This window comes from Heliangelus exortis, chromosome 5, assembly GCF_036169615.1.
Source record: "Heliangelus exortis chromosome 5, bHelExo1.hap1, whole genome shotgun sequence".
NCBI lineage: Eukaryota > Metazoa > Chordata > Aves > Apodiformes > Trochilidae > Heliangelus > Heliangelus exortis.
In genome coordinates, this window is record NC_092426.1 from 5793902 (window position 1) to 5814291 (window position 20390).

Here is a 20390-nt window from a genome sequence, read left to right on the forward strand (position 1 = left end):
AAACTGAGTCTTTAATTTGTGTCAGTGATGGGGAAATCTGTCAAAAAGGGCTTAAGCAGGGATTAAAACCTGAACCTCTTGGGTTTGAGCCCAAAGACTGATTAGCCAAGGTAGCAAAGAAATTATTGACCCCTCTCAGTTTCACTAGGCCAGGGTGAGGAAAGGTGTTCACAACAAGTTGATGGAAATTCCCTTTTTAACATGTGGTTCAGGGGTGGGAGGGCAGGTACCTACGTCTCATTTGCAGTGCATGGCTCCATTCACCTCCAGGGACAGAAAAAATCATAGCAACTTCCTCCTCTGATAGGTTTCCAGGAGAGAGGTGCAGCATGGCTGAGATCTGAAAGGAATCAGGATCTATTTTCCAGGTTTCATGGTGGGGTAGGTGTTAAAACTGGTCCAGGTGCTGGCAGAAGCAGGCTCATTCAGCAACCACTCTGCCACTTCCTAGTAAGAAAAGAAGAAGAGGCTTTATGCCCTGCTGAGAAAATGGATTAACTAAACTTAATTAAACCTGCAGTCAAGACCTGACCTTCATCTTGCTACAAAATAAGATGACAGCACCAATTCTAAGTGAATGCTGGTTTTATTTTTAGTAGTTTTACTTTTTCATTAAGTATGTCTTAAGTAACTGCACTTGCTGAAATTGACAGCATGGTTTTCAGTCAGTGTCTGCTTCTAGGACTTATAATGCTCAATGTTTATAGTTACTGCTGGAGAATGGTATGGTGAACCAAGGTCACTGCTTGGTTCTGCAAAACTTCTTATGCCCTGTGAACTAAAACAAGGAAAAGGAATCACACCTGCAGTCCTCCTGCAGGGAGGAGCAGATGGGAACTGTGACTCAAAATTCACCAAATGAAGTGTTACGTCCCATAAATTTAATAATTTTAAAGGACAGCTATTGCTTGCATGAAGAGATGGTGTTCAGAATGTTGCAATGGATTCAGCCAGGCTTTCCTTATTAGATCTGGAAAAATAGTGGTGGATACAAAAGTCAGGAAAAAGAAAAGCCCTGTCTTTAGTGCAGGACAAGGCTTTCAGCCTCAAAATGGACCATCCACTAGTAAAGAGGCTGCTGTGTGGTACATGGCTTTTATCCCATGTGCTCTATCTAGCTGATACCCTGATGCATGCTGAAGTCTTTGTAGGGGAGCTCATAAACTGTTTATAAGTGGTCTGTGATAAGCTCAAGGCAGCCCATTTGAAACAAAGAGAAATGTGAGGTGCCCTGAAAAGAAATAACTTACTTTTCACACATGGTTGAGGAGAACACCAGGGATGGAAAAGAGCTACTCAAGTTAAGGCACAACCACAGCGTGGGAACAACTGGGTATAACTGCCCAGGAATGAAATTAAATTGGAAACTGGAAGGAGTTCTGTCCTGGGCATGTTTTTATAGGAGAAGTGAGAAAGAGTTTATGAAAGAGACAGCAGATTCCAAAGAAAGAATAAATATTCTTCAGGGACACTCTGAAAAGACAGATGGAACAAAAACAAGCAGGAAGATTAAAAATTCCCCAGGAGGTTTCTATAGGAGAGAGCTCAGATTGGGCTCGTGGTATGAAAACATCATGACAAAAAATAGTGGCTGCCTGATTATGCTTGTGCCATTTGTAATCTATCCACAGTCCTTTTCTCTGCTTGCTGTGGACCCAGCAAGAGGTAAGAGAAGATGGGCAGAGCATGCTGTTCCCATGGAAAACAGGCTCCCAAAGAGTGTTTGGTCTCAGTTTTAGTGGTGGTGGCATAACTGCTGTCTTCTCTTTTCCTTTGAAACAGCTCATTTACTTAGTAGCAGCTGAAAAAAAGCAGAGCAGAACACAGAGTGAATGGTTAAAGACTGTGTTGTGAGGCTACAAGGATATCAGGACATTCCCAGGACATTTCTATTTTCTATAATAAGGGGGCTGATGCTATTTGATAGAGCAGAGTTGGCAAGAACAGCAAGGGATAAAACAAACACGAGGCACATCCTGAAAAAAGAACAAAGAACAAAAGCTTTAGGGCAGCCTGGTGGTGAGCACAAGGCCTAAAGGGTGAGCAAAGAAACAGCCTCCTGCTGTTTGATCCCACCGTGTCCTGGCAAATGGGGATCAGTTTGCATTTCCTAAAAATAAACAGAACGGCAGTGAAGTGGCATCTGACTACAATTCAGCAAATGTATTCTGCTCATGAAAACACTCTGAAACTATCTGGGTCAAGGGAAGAGACAAGACACTCGTGTGTGTGTACACCAGCAGTTACAGGTCTGCACATACTTATGATTTAAAAGGTTCATGCTACAGAACTGCCCCAGAACTGCCCCAAAAACAAAATCCATTTGCCTTCAGGTCCCCTCCAAATAACTTATAAATCCGTCACCTTTTGGGTCTGATCCAGCCCGTGCTGTGCACAGGGTGCTCCTTATCTCACAGAAAGGGTATTAAAATTATGGTTTATCAGATGGTAAGGCAGGTTCCCAGTTGTAAAGAAGGAAACCAAATTTCAGGTACTCCAAACAGCCTGGAATTCCTTTGGTTTCAATATTCCCGCTCTCTCCTTCTTGGAAGAGTCCTTCTTCTTGATCCTTTTCTTGTGCCCTCTTGTTGCATTCCAGCTTTTGATGTAAGAGGGTAACTTTTGTGAAAAAAAGTGAATTTTGAAGTAGACTCTGAACACTTTGCATTTCTTCACCCTACAATTCATGGAGGGACATTCACATCCACAGTCCACGCTGGGCTTAAGGAAAACTTCTGCAACCTGAACAAGAACTCCCTGGGAAGTATTTGCCTACCCCTGTGCAGAAGTTTGGCCCTAAGCATGTGAACAAAGCCTTTGGTGTCTTGGTAAATTTGAGATCATCCTATATGGAGTCTTGACCAATGTGTTACCTGGATGTGGAAAAGCTTGTGACTTCCTCTTGGGATAAAACACAAGTATTACACATGCAACATGAAAATATGCATGATAGAAGTCTAACATGGTCACAGACTTGTATCTAATTTTAGAAACCAGCAGAGCATGTAGTATAAACTGGTAGCTTTATTTCATAAGGTATCCCTGCATGTCAAAGCTCAGAATACTTGTGTGGCTTTTTTAATTTGTTCCCAGAATTGAGATTTTCTGGTAACCCAAGACCATAACTCTCACCAGTATAAATTACTACTTCATCTTAGAAATCACTGTGATTCTCAAGATTCAGATGTCCTGAGAAACTGGTTTAAAATGAAGAGCTGTTAAATAGCTGTGAAACTTTATGTAGTCATGGTAGCCCTCAAGTCAGCTGTCTGGAGAAGCATTTGAGCACATTGCAGGAGGAAGTGGAGTGTTTGTCTCTAAAACCTCAGAATATCTGAAAACATCAGAGGGCAGTTGTTCAAGAGGGTGTGACTCCAATAGCTGCCTTGCCAGCCTCAGGAAAGAATGTGTGTTTTGGTTTGTTTTCTAAATGCCTACTGGGTTTAGCTGGTGAATGCTCTTCTAATCTGCAAGCAAATTCTCCACTCTGGGGTTATTTTAAAGCTGACATGTAGCAAGCTCCTAGGGCGAAGAGAATGAAACTTTCCGATGGGATCGAATTTTTTCTCCTTTTCCAAAACTTTTAAGGGAACAACCCTAAACTGTTAACTGTGGATTTAAATATGGAATCTGGGTTTTCTTTGTTTTTTTTTTAGCCAGTATCCCAGGCCTGCAGCTCAGATGGAAAGGTGGTGGATGCAGGATTCCCATTGCTTTTCCTAGGTCAGTGCCTGAAGGTTCAGACCACCTGCACAGCACCTGCAGGCAAATTATTCAAGGTAATTAGCCTGAAGATCTCCACCTGCTGTCAGCTTCCCTCCTCATTCACATCAAATCTGAGCTTTGTCAGAGAGGCTGTGATAAGCATTTTCCTTGAATATAAGGGCCTCTTGTTTTCTCTGGAGATTTACCCCTGCTTCAGCTGCTGCTGGTTGCAAGATGGGACAGAAGGCTTGGAAATACCATCAGCAACTACAGTCGATGTGTCTCAGGTAACACCAAAGCACTGTTATTTTGAATAGTGCCTTGATATCTACCTTGGCTGTGTCCTGTAGGACAACCCTTAATTTTGGTCTGTTCCCATCTGTGACACCATTCCCCTCACAGGATGCAAAAACAGGAAAATGGAGGCAGAGGGAGCAAAGTCCTATGTTTATATTGGGTCAGCAAGGACCGGGCACTGTTGGCCCCGAGACCCCAGTGTGGTGCTGGAAGATGTGGTAGGAACATGTTATGAGCCCCTGCCCTCCTGTGTGCTCAGGGTGAGAGCAAACTGGGCTAAGAGCCAGCTGAGGATACCTCTTGGAGGGGCAGGGCTGCCTGTGGGCTGAAGGGCTCCTGCCCTGTGCTCCAAAGTAGCAGAACCAGGGAGCAGCAGGGTTCAGCAATCAGGCAAAAGGACTCAGGTAAGGGACTGGTGATAAATTAGGACTCCAGGCTTCCAATCTTGCTGTGCCCAAAAGGGTTGTGCTGATCTGCTGTGCAGAGCTGGCCTGCTGCTTCTGCTCAGAAGGTTTAGGCTGGATGTTTGGAAACATTTTTTTACACTGAGAGGGTTTTCAGGCATTGGAATGGCCCAGGAAAGTTGTGGAGTCACCATCCCTGGAGGTATTTAAAAGGTGTTTGGACCTGGTCCCTAGGGACATGGTTTGGTAGTTGGTGGTAGTCAAAGGTTGGACTGGATGATCTTGGAGGTCTCTTCCAACCTAAAAAGTTCTGTGATTCTGTGTGTGAGCATGGGGGAAAATGGAGGAGCCATGGAGGAGCCTCCTGTAGGACATAGGTCCTGCCAGGAGCTGCAGAGGCTGCACCAACCCGTGGGCAGGGGCAGCAGTGTGTCTGGAGACTCCATGACACAAGAGGATGGGCTTAGTGTTGGGAGAGGTAATAGCACTTAGCAGCCTTGCTGTGTCCCACTTGCTCAGGTGCTCCCTCCCTCCCACAGGTTTAATCCACCTCTCTGGTACAGGAGTAACAAGACAGACTGTCTCAGAGGGCTGCACGTGGCAGTGGTGAGGACTGCTGGCTTCCCATGAAATATGGGGTCTCCTCATATTGCAGACCTGTGCTGTGTTTCCCTCCATTGGGCCCTCTCTCAAGCTCTGGCCTGGGGAGCTCTCTCAGTCCCCTGGCTGTGTCAGGGGATGAGTTTTAATCCTGATGATAAAACCTCAAATAAAGGGGCATCTCCATGACCACCCAAGGGGACAGGGCCCTCTCTTGAAGCCTAACCTGGCTCAGGTGTGATGCTTGCCCTGCATCAGTTCACATGGTGGAGATGTCCCTTATCACAAGACCTGCTCTGGATTGGGACATGGGTGTTGTGTCCTGGGACTTCATAGTCATAGGTGGTGACCACGAGAGGGTCACTGTCCTTATGCTGCAGCCTGGCACAGCTTCCATGAGCTGGGAGCGAGGAGGCTGCACCCAGAGAGCATCTTCTGACATGGTCTGTGTGGAGGTGCTTGCTCAGGGTGCCAGGGGTCTTCCCCCTGAGCAAGTCATGAATTGCTCTGGTGCATCATTTAGAAATGCTTGGTGCAGCAGTGTTTGGGAACAACAAATCTCCCAATTTTTCTGGCTTTCAGTCTTGTATCTAGCAACCACACCAGACCTTTTGGAAAGGGAGGCATGCCAAGGTACTTTCCTGTCAGGAAGCAGAGCTCCAGTGTTTTTCTGGAGTGGCTTACCATATGATGCCTTTTCTTTTTTTGCAAGAAAAAGAACTGTTTAGAAACAAGCTCAAGCCACAGATTTCAGATCACGATCCAGATTTTTTTTTTTTTTTTTTAAATATGCTAAAGTTGGGAAGTACTTATCCTAGAAAAACAGTTGGACTTTGTTCAGCTTTCTAAAATAACCCTGCCCAAAATCCAGACTCTGGACCCCACCCTCCAGGCTCATGCCTCCTCCTTTAGCAAAAGTGGAAATAGTATATTTTTGTAAATATTTTGTCTGAATTTTTAACTTCACAACACATTCCATTTTTTAGTTTTGCTTTCTTAATAATTCCTGGCTGCTACAAGACAGGTCTTTTGACTTTCCTTGCCCTTTCAACAAGCAGTTTTCCAAGCTTTGTCCTTCAGGGGTTAAGCAAAGGAGGCCTGAAAGAAACTGCCACTAATTAACTGTGACAGCTGAAATCCTTGAAATTGCTATTGAATTTGGAACCTTATGTGCTATTGTTCTTCACTCCTCTGCTGGAGTCTTGCGTGATGGTGGTTTGGATGGAAACATTTTTGGGCAGGTCCTTGGAAAAACAATGAGAAGAAGCCCTTTTAAACAACCCTGTCAATGCCAGCAATGGCAATACTGACCAGAACTTACAGATGTAATTCCATGCATCTGGGAATTGAAGGGGAACTTCCCTCCAGGTTGATGGCAAAAGTCCACCAGCCCATCAGGGCTCAGGGAAGCAGGGATGAAACTCCTTCCAGACACAACCAACTGATGGTACAGTATATGTATCCAGGTGACAATTGTGGGTTGAAAATATAGTTTGGGTTGGGTTTTTTTCAGCCTGTGAGACAACTTTCTGCTTACAACCATGAAAGCTTCCTTACTACATGGTGTAGTAAAAGTATCTTGAGATACTTTCCCACCATTCCTTCTGGTACCCCTAATAGCACAGCAAATCCACAAAAAGGCTGCAGAACTCAGGCTGAGCACTGAAATCTGTTGGATGGCTGTCTGTGATGGCTCTGAAGACAGCACAGAGAGGGGAAAAGGAGAAAAAATGAGTTAAAACTGTATCTTCTTTGGTTATCAGACACTGGCAACCAATATTTGGTTTGGTTGTGTACATTTATTCCCTAACTGCATGCCGTGGGGAAGCCTATAAAACCACTTTGCCATGTTATTTCAGCTTTGCTAAGGGATACTGCTTGTGATCCCTCGATAGACTCTCTCTTTGTGGAATACTTTTGAGCAAAGAGGACTTTTGGATGTGGCCCAGTATTTTTCTTCTGGGGGATTATGATTTTCTGGCCTTTCCAAATTAGAATACCATATCCATGTGTGTACTTGCGTCACCCAGTCCATCTTCTTTTAATTAAGCTGATCACCAGATTCATGTGGATCTAAGCAGAAATGTGGGACAGTGTCCACAGGCTATCCTCTGGCTATTTAGAAAATAGGGTTATTTTCTGTTGTCATAGAGCAGCATCCTGGGAACCAAGAAGGATCTGCCTGCTGAGTGTTTTATGCTGCTGAAGACAGTTCTTTTTGGGGCAGCCTCACAATGCTCCTGTTGGCATCCACAGAGGTTGCAATGTTCTAGAGAAATTATCCTCAGGCCTGCCTGAGAGCAGCAGGGTGCTGCTTTTCCTTACAAAGTGGGACCTCACTCCCCAGCATCAATGTATACCCAGGTGTGGGGTGGGTAGAAATTATTCCCTTCCTCAGTACTGGGTCTCAGATCAGCCACTGCAACAGACACAGCTCAGCTTCTGAGGGCTCTGACATCTCAATTGACTCTGGATGAACCATGTAATAAAATAATAATAAAAATAATACAGGAATATGAATCCTGTAAATCACTGGCCGTTTCTGAAAGGAAAATTGATCTCTTCTGAAGCTTTAAAGCTTCATTTAACACTGTATTTATGGCAGTTTGCATGCTACTTTGGTATGGCCCAGTCTTCAGCTGATATAAATCCCAGAGGTTCCACTGGAACTGTTGTTTCACTTTTGATTTACAGTCCCCTCAGTGAGGCACTCCTTGTGCTATTTCTGCTCAGATAAGGAACTTGTGAAAGTTGTTGTCAGAGCATATTACATGCAATTTTTTCTGACTTTGGAGACAAGATGAGAAGGCAAATCTTTGGAAGCCTCTTGAAGTAGATGCACTTTGATTTTTTAATAACTTCTGATTTGCAACTGTGATTGCTCTTGCAAATTTATCAGGCTCTTGAAGTTATTTCAGCATGTCTGAGGAGATGGTTTTATTTGCTTTCTTTGTGATTGCAACTAATGGGAGCAGACCACAAATTCATGCTGCATTTCCATATAGCCCAATAATTACAGAACAGGCTTTGAAATTATATTTGCAATGCAGTTTCTCAATCAGATTTTTACCAGAGGGTCTGCCAGTTTTTTTGCATGTCTACTTATTTTCCATATGTTTAGAGCATTAATGGGATCTGTTCAGTCTTTAAAGCCTGGCAAAGATACCTGTCAAAATATCACTTCTCTTCAAGTCTAAGAAATAATCTGTTGTCTTGTAATTTGTTAACTTATTCTTAGCTTGACATGCACGTCATGTACTTGATATGGACACACCTGAAACTGGAAAATTCAAATTTCCAGGAAAAAATTCACAAACCATTTGGAAAACACAAGCAGGGTAGTGCATAGCTCTGATTGTGATCATGTGTCTGTACATAAGAGGAGGAGCAGAGTGGGTGAGGAAGCAAATAGGATAGGTAGCAAGGGACTAGAGCTGCAGCCTTAGGTGTGCTTAGAGCCTGACCTTGAGAAACTAATGCAGAAAGGGAGAGATAATATGGGTGAGCAGTTGTTTGTGGTAGCACCAGGTGTTATCCAACATGTTATTTGACTCCTGCTCTGGTCAGAGAAACTAGATTTGGGTAATCGAGAGGATTTGAGTTCATGAAGAGGTTTAGATTTGGATTTAAAAAACCCCACAAAGCCACATTTTTTCTTTTAATTAAAACAACTAGTGACATCCCAAATACTACCCAACTGCTGGAAGATAACACTGCAAGGACCAACTATAGGACTTGAGCAGCTCAGAAGAATAGTGTAATTTCTACAGCATGTGATGGTTTCACCCCTGCTCTCCTGGGCCTCTTTTGTAAAAGCAGAATGGCTGAGGAGAGGCTGAGGAAACCCAGTCACTTCCCTCTTCATAAAGCTCCTGCTTGGTGCATCAGAAAGCACAACACTGAATCCAGAGGCCTGGAGTGAGCAGCAGTGCTGAGCCAGCGTGCTGCTGAGCCTCCTCAGGTCTTGCCTGACCCCTCCTGTAAGATGTGGCTGCCCAGGATCACCCAGGGCACGTGTCCTGTCACCAAACTGGTCAAGTTATAAACCCTTGTATTGACTGGACAGCAAGCTGTCCAAACCCATGGAAAAGGAGCATCAGCCTTTGTTCCGTGGTTGTTGAAAATGGCTGGAGATGTTCATTTTATAAAATGAGGTCAGGGTAATGTAAAAAAACCTCCCAAGCCTGATCCTGCCTCATGCCCCTGCTGCTTTTAGGCCTGAGACCAGATCTTAGTGGCAAGCTTTACCCTGCAGCAAATATTTACTGTGATGTTGTAGTTCCTCAAGGGAAAAAAAGGGTTTATGATGGAAATGATGATGGAGTATTAAATGCAGTGGGGCTCGTGAGCTGCACAGCTATAACAACAACCCCCAAACCAGTAAATAGGAAAAAGGCCTTCTCTGTCCAGATGGTGAGGCAGGCAACGTAGCCCTCCTGTACGCAACACCAGAGACTTTCCAAATCCTACTCCAAATCTTTTAATCCCTTCAGTCCTTAACGGTTCAAAATTACATCATCATTTCCTTCATTTCAGACAGAGCTTTACCCCTCCTGCTTCCTAGCTACAATGCAGTCTAATAGGGCTCATACTTCTTCATCTTTAATGGAAAAATGTATGTCAAATCAAAACAAAGTGCAGTTTCTAGATCTCCACAGGGGGCACGGGGGATGTCTCATAAATCTGGATTAGATTAAAGGCAGCTGCAGATTGACATGGACATTTTGGGCTTGTTGGTCCATTGTGTGATGGATGTATAGCTGTTGGAGCCAGCCTACAGTGGTCAGCTGAAGACAATGAATCTCCTGCACTTCCCAGTCTTGCTTTCCCAGGAAACAGGTACCTAATCAGCCTCCAATCTGAAAAGGCCCTAACCCAAACTCCAGCACATGCACTGCTGGTGTTCGGCCTGGCCTCTTATTCTAAAATCTTTCAATCTCTTGTTTCACTAGCAGTGAATGTAGAGAAGTGCAATGAATTCCTTTCTGGTAACCTGAGAATATCAGCTAATGGAAAAAACAAAAAGTGCTCTGCAACTATATTAAATTTTCAGGGTTTTTTCACTCCTGCCCCCAACTGGCTGATGTTAACATTTTTCTAATATCCTTGAGATTACAGCAAACAGCTTGTGGGGGTAAAAACCCAAACCCAAACTCCCCAAACAACTCAAATCACGTCCTCAGCTGGCATAAACTGGTGCAGCTCTTCTTTTTATACCAGTTGAGAAGCCAGGGTGCTGCTGCTTTTATGTTCTGCTTTGCAACACAGTTACTGTAATAAAAGTAAGATATTGAGATGAGTTTTGCTCCAACTGACATCATGAGTTAGTGGGGAGCAAGAAATGTGTTGGCAGAGCTGAATGGGGTCCTGTGCACAGACTCCATTTGGCACCAGCAGCTGGACTCCAGGATCCAAAGAGATGCATCCAAGGACACAGTCTTACATTTTGTCTCCTGTTTTTATGAAAAATGATGTGTGTATTTAGAAATGGAGGGAGGAAAAATAATGATGAAAACACATCTGTAGGATGGTAGCATTTCTGGTTATGTAGAATGTCTCACTATATAAGTTGAATGATTTATTCAGTAAGTGAAGTCCTGCTCATGCTGGTATTTCTAGGCAAGCAGTTCCCCACCAATGGTAGAGGTGAGTAACAGGTATATAAGGAAAGGAAAAAGAAGTAGCTGACTGAAATTGTCATGTCAGACCTCCAGAGTAAGACCTCCAGGGTCAGCTCCACTCTTCTGATCAGATCTTCCAATTTTGGCTCAGCCGTGAACAGTTCAGATGTTTTCAGCCCTCCTGTGGACATTTGAGCAGCTGAAAATTAGGATAAAGACCAGTTATCCCTTATGAGCAGTTAATGTCATGGCTGAAAGCTGTCTCAAGACATCATCTTTCATCCCTGATGGAGAAATCTTCCATCTGAGCAGATTTGACTGCAACTTGCAGGCTTCACTGTAGCATCAAGAAGAGAGTATTTGTCTTATACCCATCTTCAGTTTTCCTTGCATTTGGGAAGTTATAGTATTAACTCACTGTGTTCTGTACCCTCTGTAGGATAATTTCTATCAAAGGTATCTAACAGAGGAATTATTGGATTTGGTCTTTTTCAATATGGTACTAATATATGAGAGAATAGAATAGAATAGAATAGAATAGAATAGAATAGAATAGAATAGAATAGAATAGAATAGAATAGAATAGAATAATTCAGTTGGAAGGGACCAAGAACAACCACCCAGTCCAACTTCCTGACCAATTCAGGGCTGACCAAAAGTTCAAGTATGTTCTTAAAGGCATAGTCCAGATGTCTCTTTAACAGTGAAAGGCTTAAGGCATCAACCATATCTCCAGGAATCCTGCAGAGGAACTCATCCAAAACAGGAGTTTGGAGATCTCAAGTTTTGATTTAGATGCACCTGCCAAAGTCTTGATAACCATTCATATTTTACCTGGGAAAAGAGATATCTGGAGAACTGCAAGTACTTAAATGCTGAAGAGATCCTTAAGGCTTAAATGGTGAAGATATCTCAACTTACAAGGGCCATACTGATGTCAATAAAGGCTAAACCAAAAAGGTCCTGTTAATGTTGGAAGGACTCTAATGTAGTCCTGGAGGTCTTTTGGAAAAGCTGGCTCCAGATTTCAGTATATGCCAGCTGGGAGACTTCACAGTTTGTATTTGGCTGGATGAAAACTACAGCATGGAATTTGTAAGCAGTCTTTTCAGAGTTTTTTTTCAGATGAAACAAAGGTAAAGAACCTGAAGCCCACCGTCATCTTGTGTAAACTGGGTAGTAATTGATTTTTTTGTCTCCCTGTATTGTAAAAAAGTTGTAATACATATTCCAAATGGCTGTAGTATAAAAACTTTACCCGGCCTCAGATATTGGCCTTGGCAGCAACTTGTTTCAGAACTTAGAAAGAAAGATTAATGATGAAGAAGGTGTTGAAAAAGGGAGCCAGAGAAGATAGGGATTGATGGTTTTGTAGCATGGACATCCCTGTAGCACTTATCAGGATTTCTTCCTTTTAATTTATTCTTGCATTACTCACCTGGAAAGAAAAATTCCTGAAAATTCATGCACTTCGTTGGAATGTGCTGGTCTCCAAGAGATAAGTTAGCTCTTTTCACATGGGAATGGTTACTACTTGGCATCTGTTCTAAATTCAAAGCACATTGGGTAAAAATCATCTGTGTTGTAGCCTTCTCAAATAGCAGGTTTTCCAGTCAGGATGCATTTGGGCCTGTGTGTTCTGCCTGGTTTTGCTTACAATCTTATAATATTACATTTTCAGTTTGTAAGTTCCATATCCCCTGAAGGATCAGATTCTCCTGTGGGCACTCAGGGCCCCACTCAGGGCTCTTTACCACTAAACTAGACTGCAGAGCCTGGGTGCAAACCCTGTTGAGGAACTTCAGTGATCATATAGATACCTTTTTGATGGCCCTTTGAAGCAATGGGATTGGTATGCCCTGCTCTGAGCATTGAGTCCTTCTACACAACTGTCTTTAATTTTGGGAAAAGAATTTTTCAAAACCAGTAAAATCCTGCCAATGCCTTCACCACATTTCCCATGATGAAAGTGCCCATTCAGCCAGTGTAGTTACAGCTCCTGAACTGTTCTGCTGTCTGGGAAATGTCTTGTATGTCTGCACCTCCAACCTGCCTGGTGCTCAGCTCCTGTTGGGAGTTCTCCAAAGTCAACTCTTCCCTCCCCTTTGCCAGGTGCCAGGCACTCCCTGTGACTGAGCTTCAGAGAGCTCAGGCAGTGCCCTCCAGTATCAACAGAGAGTGCTACTTCTGGACAGAGGTGAGGAATTCTATGGGTACTTTAGGTAATGGGATGGGGAGCTTGTGTAGCAGATTCATACACAAGCCTGAACATCACTGCAGAGGTCCTGCTGTAGCATAACTACAGATGCCTCAAGTACAGTCCTTGAAAAAGAGAAGAAGAAGAGCTTGAGATAGGGCCAGGGTTTGTGTGTCTTACACTCAGTACACAAATCCTGACTTAGCTCAGTCCTATAGGTTACAGTGCAGAAAATCTGAAATGAGCCTGATCCCCACAGAAACCTCCCTCCCAAATGGGTCTATCCACTGAATGGGTGGGAAAGGAAAAGTAACAGATGAGAGCTTTGCTGTCACGGTTTGCTGCTGTTTGGTGAGAGGTCTTCATCAGGAACAGGAACTGAAGCTGCTGTGGCTGGGGCTCTAGGCTGGAATCTAAGAAGTGTGTGTGTGTATGAGGTCTCCAGCCATAGTTTTCCTACAGCCTTGAGTATATCAGTCATTTCTCATTTGCAGAAAGGGGTTGTAGGCCTGCCTTCATGTCTTACCCTGACAGACTCAAAGGGGCTTTGTTAAGTCCATGATTTGGAAAGTGTTAAGCAAGTCTGGCCAAGGCCAATAGATGCTTCTGTAATACAAGGTTGGGAAAGCAGCAAAATTTAATGTGATTCTCCATCAGGAGGGAGGCAGGGAGAGCCTTTCTAGAGCTGAATACTGCCATAGTCTATATTACCAGCAAAACTAGTCTGAAGTTCAAGGTAAATACAGCTTCTTTTGTTGCAGTCTTTACTGAAAGCAAAAATCTGATGACTTCTGATAAATATAAAATGTAAATCTAGATGACCTAAGATTCATAAGGAAGCTGATCTCCTATCAGAGCAGCCTGTGCAATTTTCAGTGCAAGGAACAGGCCATAACCCCTCCATAGGCAATGTAATTAATCAAATAATAAAATTACACTAAGCTCGTGCTGATGATCATTTCAAGGGATAAGTACTGTTATCCTGGCTTGCAGATAAAACACAAAAGTAGTTGAAAGTTAGAACATGGAGAAAATGAGCGTTTCTGAATCCTCCCTCTATTGTTAAACTGTACAAATCTATTGCTTGTCTAATAAATAATCCCAGAACAGAGCATTTTCTTGCCAATACTTTCAGCAGCAGAAGCCAAGCCAGAAGGTTCTGAAACCAACATATTGGCATGGGTGTGTTTTTTTCTTCTTCTCCTAATATACCATGGAATCTAGTTAAAAATTTTTCCACTCCTTACTTCTCTCCGCGTCTTCTGGAGAAAATGTGAGTCCTATTTCCTCATAAAAATATCTTAGCATTTGACAGGTTGGGTGTCTTTGATCCTGAAATGTTTTTGGATGATTTTTTCTCCCCCACTTTGACTTTGTAATATAACGCTCCATAAAAAGTATATGCATATATGCAACTTTAAAAGGGGATCCTTATTTGAAATTAAACTTTTACACCAATTAACCTCCTCCCAGTAAGCTATAAAGTGCAGCAAAAACAGTGCTCTTACAGAGACCCTTGCAGTTCTCAGATTGATGCCTCCCTGGCTGTGGAACCCAGAACATCTGCTTTGAATTAGCTCTGATGGAAGGTCTACTTGTAAATGCATGACTTAATCAGCTTTACTAAAGTAAATGGCACATACTCTAGCAGAGGGTGCTTCAGAGTCAGACTCAAACCTGTCTTTCTTTTGAAGCAGAGAGGGAAAAAGGGAGGGGGGGCACAGAGGGGGCAAACTTTAAACCAAAGTCGATTTTTTTTTTTTTTCCTTTTCTTTCTTTTTTTTTCTTTTTCTTTTACGAGCTGACATTAGCAGACGTGTGGCTGTACCATAGCCAGTCTAACTCCCAAGTAACATGTGCAGCTGTACAGGGTAAGCCTGCCTTGCTCCTCCCAGTGCTCATATATCCATGCTTCCAGGCCCTGTTTAGGCAAAGACTGCAGCCCATTCGTGGAGGCATGCGAGGCAGTCTTTGTGGTTGTAGTCTTCTTGCCCAACCTCCCTGAGAGTGCCCACTTTGTCCTGAGTAAAGTGAAACAGCAGCTCATCCAGATGACTCTGAGCAAAGATGGCTCTCCCTCAGACCCTGCTGAGAAAAAGGAGCCACAGGCTTCCTGTTGGTTTTTAACAGTGGGGATCGTGAAGGGTGAAGAACTGCAGAAGGTCCTTACGAGGCTGAGTGACTGGGCAATAAAATGACAGATGAAATTCAGTGTATATAAACACAAAGCCATGCATGTGGGGGAAAACAATCCTAGATTCATTACAAAATGATGGGCTCTGAGCTATTACCACTAAGAAGTGAACTTTGAATGAAAACATCAGCTCAGGGCTCAGAAGCCACTAGAAAAAATAGCAAACTGAATGTTGGGGATTTTTAGGAAAGAAAGCAAACCAAAAATCGCTTCATTCTCTACAGCCATGGTTCATCTGCACCTCAAATAATATGTGTTGTTATGTCTCCTCATCTGAAGAAAACGATATAGTAAACTGGAAAAGGTGCAAAAAAGGGCAAAAAGGATGATCAAAGGTTTGCAATGACTTCCATATGAGAAATGATTGAATCTGGAAGACACAGGTTGGAGCTGGGAGTAAGACAGAGGTCTACAGTACCAAAAATGTAAGGAGGGGTTAAGCAGGGAACAACTCTTCACTGGCTTTTGCAATACAAGAGCCAACAGTCATGACATGGAGCTAGTGGGAGTCAGGAGAAAAACAACAGGAAGTTGTTTCTTCACATGATGGTAACAGAGCTGTGGAAATCCCTACCAGAGGATGGTATGTTTACAAGAAATTTAGTGGTTTCAAGGGGATAATGGATGAGAATTTAGAAGAGATTAATAGACTAGGGAATCAGGAGGTAGGAACTAGAGAAAAGAAAAACTAAAGAAAAAATGGAAAAAAGATCTATAGAGGAAGTGAGTAGGAAAGGAGAAGGGCAAGAGAAATGAGAAAAGACTGAGGAGAAAGAAGAACTGATCTGAAAAGGAGCTACTCACACTTGCATAAGAAGAGTCATAAAATACTCATGGGTAGTACAGGGACGTGAACCAAAGAATATTTGAAAAACAGAGAAGGTGAGAATAAGGACAATCAGGACTGGAAAATGCTGGAGAGGAAAAAAAAATGAAGGAAAATGAAAGGGAAGAAATACTTAAGGGAAGTTAGGTCTGCTGTTTGTCTGCCAAGGAGAGCAAGCTATGTGCTGGGGATAGCAGAACAGTGCTGCTCTGGGACAGCTTGTAACTGCATACTGGTTGTGCTGAGGCATTACACACCTGATATAAAAAAAAAGCAGGGGAACAACATCATAGATGCAAAACAGGGTCCCCAAAACTCATAAGCTAGCTACCCCAAGGCTGCCTCTGCAAACTTAATTTGGCCTTATTGTCCTATTGTTCTTTACTGTCTAATTCTTCAAGTAAATCCTTTTCACAAAATGAACCCACACATCTTGTTTCCTCTGTCCTTGCCCAAAACAGATTTCTTTCCTTCTACATTTCAGTAAGGCAGCTCTCTACTTTGTGCTGGTTGACCACCAGGGGAGAAGCCACAGAAAAGACAAGGATGTCTTCTCAGTGCCCACGTCCCCATACCCAAATGACAGAGCAATAATTGAAGAGACAGAACTTCTGAGCCCCCACAGGCATCCATAACTGCTCATCAGGAAGTTCCAGTCTAGTCTGAGCTGTAAGGTAACGTGCCCAGTAAAAGCATGGGTTTGAGGGCTTTTTAAAGTGTTTTCTGAGCTTGTGTGAATCATGAGTTTTTCAGAGGCTTACTTTTCGTGTGAGTGTGTGTTGTATGGGGAGATTTTCATAGGCACAGCAAAAGTCACCCTCCATAAACTTACCAGTTCTTGAATTCATAGCTCAGAAGGTAAGAAGTGCAACAGCTAGTCATAGAAAAGGCACTAAAATTGTTTTGACATAGATAAAACAATACGTTTCTCCCAGTTGTATTTTTTTGAAACACACAACCCCTTTGTTTAGAATAAATGTATCTTTTTAAAGTCTCATTCAACCTAGACTTCTGGAGTATATGAGAAATCTCAGTGCATACAATTGCCCTAGAAAAGTGGAAAACACGGGTGCTCTGTTACCAAGCGTAACATATTTCACTTTACATGGATATCTTTATTTTCTGCAGTGCTTCAGGAATGCACATTAGGGCATGAGATTGGGTCCTGGTGGATTCAGTGGAACTTTAATATATGCTTAAGTGCTCCCTTAAACCAGACTGGGGCTTTTCCAACCCAGAAATCATATGCTAATACAAATCTCAATAAGCATGTTAATTTAACATTACTGTTTGTACCCACACCCATTGAAGTGGGTAGATACAGACTTAAAAGACTGAGATAATTTAGGGTGAGAGTGGACCATTAGATTATCTAGTCTAGTTTAGTGAAGAGTAATCCACTTACTATGGGTAACTCTTCTGAGACAAGTCATTTGAGTTTGGCACAAGACTCCACTGGGTTTGGCTGCAACCTCTTTTCCAGAAAGGCATCATGTCCTGATCTGAACACATAAAGAGACAGAAAGCCTTTCACTTTCCTCGGTGGTCAGTCCCTGCAACAAACTCTCTGTTAAATATTTCCTTCTGAGAGTTGAAACTCTTTATTCTACCTCTGGGTTTTTGTAATTCCATTCCTGTTTGTTTTTTTTTTTTTTTTTTTTCTTTTTTGAGTTAGGGGGCCTCCAGTACTTGGCACTTGGATGGAGAGACTTACACACTGTAATTTAGTCACTTTTCAGTCTTCTGGTTGTTGTTTTTGATGAGTGAAACAGCCGGAGCTGTTTAAGTGTCTATCCACCATTTTCTGCATCCCTTGATCAGCAGTTTTGGTGCACAAAAACTCGACATCCAAAAAATTAAGTGACCACTCCCATTCATGTGGCTTGCTGTGTTACAGACCACACTTCCCGCCCCACATATGGATGCTTGTTCAGAAATCCTTCAGATAAGCCATACTACCAAGAGGCTTAGATTTTATTTTTCTGAAAGGAAAACCTCTGCAAACATAGCTAGTGCATGTTTGGCAAGCAGCTTTGTCTTCCATTTCCTCTGCTGAGATGCTTGAGACTCCCTGTTAGGATTGCTCTACATTTTTCAATACAAAAATATGGTTTCTGGGAAAAGCTTCCTCTCAAAACAGAATTAAACCAGTGTTAAATGGGAGCTTTCAAATCCCAGCATTTCCTGGGGGCCTGCTCATTGCTATCAATCCATCATTTCTTTACAACTCATTTTCAGATGAATGTTAGAATTAGAGCTACACCCTTCTTTATGTCATAAATCAGTTGCTTCTGGCCTGCATGGACTCTGCTCAGTGCTTCCAGTGCCATTGCTGCCAGCCCTCACAAAATGCAGCAGGCTGAGTCATACCTCAGCAAAAGGTCTGTAATTGCCCAATTTCATGTTATTTCTTTTCTATTAAAGAGCCAAACTGGAGGTGACCATTTACATTTTTTTTGGGGGAGGTAATATATACTCTGAATAATGCCTTGTTGATATTTTCTTCCCCCCCCCCCCCTTCTACTTTCTCTCTGTTTTATTCATTACATGTGATTCTAAATCACATTTATTTAGCATTGGTCTTTTAGTGTTAGAAAATGGGAGACATATTGATTGGTAGTTGCTCATGTGAAGTTGTTTAAATAGTACTTTAAAGGACATTAAACAGCGTTTCACATCAAAAAGCACTCAGACATATATTTGGAAAGATACTGCCTAGACTCATATTTCCTGTATTAAAATACTTGTATAAAAATGTGTTCTTTTCTGATGTATCAAACAAGCAAATGACCCTCTGGAGAGTTTCTGGTTCAGACATGAATACCTAAGCAAAATCTTAGTGAATCATTTGAATTTTCTAGAATTTTCCATATGAAGACCATTATAAATGTATCAATATTATGGTGTGTGCATATTCAATACAGGCCTGAAATCTGTGTTGCTATGAGGTTAGCTCTTGGGATGTGGAAGTATAAATGCACACAAGAACACCAAGAAGACGTATGGAAAATATACATTTCTTATTCAAATTTGGTTTGGTACGTGCTGACAAAATGTTTAGCTAAACTTACCTCCCTCTCGGTTCAGTACCAAAAATTTCAGCTGAGATAGGAGGAACTTCTTTTCACGTAATTGTTTTGCACATTGGGGGACAAGAAAACACTAGAGTGAGACCTACTGAGAAGATCTGAGCAGATAATTTGACCCATATGTAGGATTTAGGAGTAGGTTGGAAGATGTCAAAATATTTTAAACAATTTAAAAGTTATGTGTCTCATTCAGCCCTTGGATATAGATGCATAAAACCCTCTACCAGATGTTGTAAGAAAGACAGGGAATTGTGGTGGACATGGAAAGATCAGAGTGAAAACAGAGGACAGTGCACAGATTTTTGGCTTAGAACAGGAATTCAGGTCCTGATCTGAAGCCCAAGGGAGCTGATGGAAAGATTCCTATTGTTCTCAAAGGATTTTGGCTAATATTTCCTAATATTAGCTAAAAAACAGAGGCAGTGAGGCACTGAAATACAACAGGGATGACAGCCCCAATGCCTGATACAGATTGGAAGGATTTGGGTTTAGGCCTCAATGAAGCTGAGAAACAGATGTAGGGATGAAAAATGTGTGTGCATAAGTCCATACATCTCTCTCTCTATATATATAAGTTTAGTGTAGGTTTTATGGACTTAGTGCCTGCTTTTCCAGTTTGGACTAAGTTCTTCTTTTGTCAGTCACCTCACCATCCCTTCCACTCAACTGCTGTTGCCTGATTGTGTTTTTTTAGCTCTGATTTTATGTGACCAGAAATTATTTCTCAGAAATGAAGCCTAGGAGAACTGTGATCCAAGCTCACAAGTGTCCAGCCCCAAGTGTGGTGGTCTAGGTGTGCTTCTGGTCCTTGGGCTGTTGAGGAGGAGCTGAATGCTCACTTAGGGAAGGAAAGCTGCCTGTACTGGTGGTGCTACAATGAAGAGCTGTGCCCTGTTTGGCTTCTCAGATATGGGACCTCCTAAACTGTAAAAGAAAGAACAAAGAAAAACCCCTGTATAGGGTATAAAACCTCTGAAAAGGGTTCATGAGAAAGGAGAGGAGCTGGATTTCCTTTCTACCACAGGAAAAAGCCTGGCACAAAATGTGGCCAGGGAAGAACAGAAACTTTGCTCATAATTGTTAAAGATCAGAAGCTAAAGTTTAGTTGTAGGGAAAGTGGCATTTGAACAGTTGTGAAAAATAAAGATTAATTAGGCATTAATGAAGGAGGAGAAAAAGCTATGGCTGAGTGGCAGGCTGAGGGCTCAGGAATCTCTAAGTGTTAGTTCTGAAAACAGAAACCTCCTGTGAGTAAACTGAAATGTTTTGGAGCAGGGGAAGAGTCTGTAAGAGAATACATCTGGGATTGGTTACCCTTCAGGTGCACACCACCCAGTAATACTGAGCTGTGATCATTGGCTTCAGTGCCTGAGAAACCCCTGGGTGATTCACCACAAGGTACAAGTGGGTCCAATACCAACCTTATAATAAGACTGAGAGAGGGAGAAAAAAATCTC

The 20390-nt window shown here is 42.4% G+C and overlaps 1 long non-coding RNA gene across 1 annotated transcript in view; it reads right to left on the reverse strand.

The window, feature by feature from the left end:
• The window catches only part of LOC139796840 (uncharacterized), a 37748-nt gene that overhangs the window by 16442 nt on the left and 916 nt on the right, over positions 1-20390 (reverse strand). The gene's annotated exons all lie outside the window — the stretch shown is intronic.